Source organism: Gastrolobium bilobum, unplaced genomic scaffold (assembly GCF_033153095.1).
Source record: "Gastrolobium bilobum isolate Gb01-03AN ecotype WA unplaced genomic scaffold, APGP_CSIRO_Gbil_v1 utg14708, whole genome shotgun sequence".
In the NCBI taxonomy this organism is placed as follows: Eukaryota; Viridiplantae; Streptophyta; class Magnoliopsida; order Fabales; family Fabaceae; genus Gastrolobium; species Gastrolobium bilobum.
This window is the reverse complement of record NW_026898255.1, coordinates 275862-278430: the sequence shown is the minus strand read 5'-3', so window position 1 is coordinate 278430 and position 2569 is coordinate 275862. Positions and strand designations below refer to the sequence as shown.

General features: G+C 35.1%; 1 pseudogene; it reads left to right on the top strand.

The window, feature by feature from the left end:
- Positions 1-315: 315 nt before the first annotated feature.
- On the top strand, positions 316-2217 carry LOC133314261 (putative pentatricopeptide repeat-containing protein At1g12700, mitochondrial; annotated as a pseudogene).
- Positions 2218-2569: the final 352 nt, after the last annotated feature.

Here is a 2569-nt window from a genome sequence, read left to right as displayed (position 1 = left end):
TAAATTATGTCATTCAAAGGAACAAACACTTCTCTCAATTTTTATATCAAAAAGTTAAAAAAGGTGTGTAAAAACTAAAAACACATAAGTGGACTAGATGAAAAAAAGGGTTTTATAAGAATTATGTTGTAGGAAAAGTGATTGTGTTATGTTATAGAGATTCGTTTTGCGTGCCGAAGTTTTTTTTTTTTTTTTGCTGTGGGCCTCACAAAATGTTGTGTGTGTAGGAAACTTTTTGTGGTCATGTTAAATGATAGATGATAAACCTTGAAAAAAATTATAGTTTTTTGAACTTTTTCCAAACAAAAATAGAAGGGTTCAATATATAATTTCATTTTTACCGTGCAAGCATTGAACTATCAATATATCAAACTGTTTCCATTCAACATCAACAAACCCTAACAGCATCACAAGTCGTAGCTGCCAACAACAATGTTAATGTCATTGTCAATGTTTTCGTTTTCCATTCTAAGGTTTCCTTCAAACCCCACTTTCCTTCTTTGGTTCCCTTCCAACACAAGGATGAGACTATACTCTCGTTCTCATTCTCATTCTCGATTCACAGACAAACCTGATGATGCTGTTTCCTTGTTCAATCGCATGCTCCTTATGCGTCCTACTCCACCCATCTTCGAATTTGGACAGATTTTGGGATCCCTTGTTAAGATTAAGCATTTCCCCACTGCTATTTCACTTTCTAGACAAATGGAATTCAGGGGAATTACCCCAAACATTGTTACTCTGAGCATCATGATCAATTGTTATTGCCACATGGGTCAAATGACTTTTGCTTTTTCTGTATTGTGTAACATTCTCAAGAGGGGTTATCACCCAGATACCATAACCTTGAACACACTTATGAAAGGTCTCTGTCTTAATGGTCAGGTTAAGAAAGCACTTCACTTTCATGACAAGGTGGTGGCTCAAGGATTTCAGTTGAACCAAGTTAGTTATGGGACCTTGATCAATGGGTTATGTAAAATAGGAGAAACAAGAGCGGCCATGCAGTTGCTGAGAAAGATTGAAGGGCAACTTCTTCGGCCTAACGTGGTAATGTACAGCACGATCATTGATAGCTTATGCAAAGATAAACTTGTAAATGATGCATTTGATTTATATTCTGAAATGGTTGTCAAGAGAACTCATCCTAATGTTGTCACTTACAATACTCTTATCTATGGATTTTGCATTCTGGGTCGATTGAAAGAAGCGATTGGTTTGTTTAACGAAATGCTGTTGAAAATCATCAAACCAAATGCTCATACCTTTAATATATTGGTTGATGCATTATGCAAGGAAGGAAAGGTCAATGAAGCTAAAAATGTGTTAGCTGTAATGATAAAAAAAGGTGTAAAACCTGATGTTGTAACTTATAGTACATTAATGGATGGGTATTGCTTAGTTAAGGAAGTGAACAATGCAAAATATGTATTCAACACTATGGTTCAAAGGGGAGTGACTCCTGATGTTCGAGCTATACTATCATGATTAATGCATTCTGTAAGAATAGAATGGTGGATGAAGCCATAAATATCTTTAGCGAAATGCATCGCAAAAATATGATTCCTGATACGGTAACTTATAGTTCTCTTATTGATGGTTTGTGCAAATCAGGGAGAATCTCTTATGTTTGGAACCTTATTGATGAGATGCATGACAAAGGTCAACCAGCCAATATAATCACTTACAATTCCATTTTGGACTCTTTATGTAAAAACCATCATCTTGACAAGGCAATTGCATTATTCACGAGAATCAAAGACCAGGGAATTCTGCCAAGTATTTACACATACACTATACTTGTTGATGGATTATGCAAAGGTGGAAGACTTAAAAATGCACAAGAGGTTTTCCAGGATCTTTTGATTAAAGGCTATCTTCTAGATGTCCAGACGTATACTGTTATGATCAATGGACTTTGTAAAGAGGGTTTGTTTGATGAAGCATTGGCCTTGCTATCAAAAATGGAAGACAATGGTTGTATGCCTAACGCTGTAACTTTTGAAGTAATTATTCGTGCTCTCTTTGATAAAGATGAGAAAGATAAGGCGGTGAAACTTCTTCGTGAAATGATTGCTAGAGGCCTGTTGTAAGAGTAAAACTAGGTGATATGCTTCCTAGTTACACATTTTAGTCATTTCGAATTTCGATGAAAACCAATCAATCTTTATTTCTTTTGATAGTTACTCTTAAAATAGAAGATGGACTATGCAATGGTAACTCTCACTTTAGTTTTGTTTAAAAGTCATATATTGTTAGGATCATCTTGATATTGTAATAATAACAGTAGTTAGTTTTCCATTAGTCTTGACATAGCTATCCTTTTTGTTCTCAATGTACTAACGATTTTTTTTTCATCTAACTTTAAGGATTTTTCCGTCAAAACCATGAATTTATTTTGATTGTTACTTCCTCTACTGTTGGTGGATTGCCTCTTTGCTTGGTGTTGCTGTACGAATTGACAGTTGAATAAAGCATAGCCTTAAATGCCTTTTTTATTTTGTTTCTGCCCAGGGGGTATGCTCCTTGGTTGCACTTTTCATTTGCTGTACACTAATCTCATGTGATT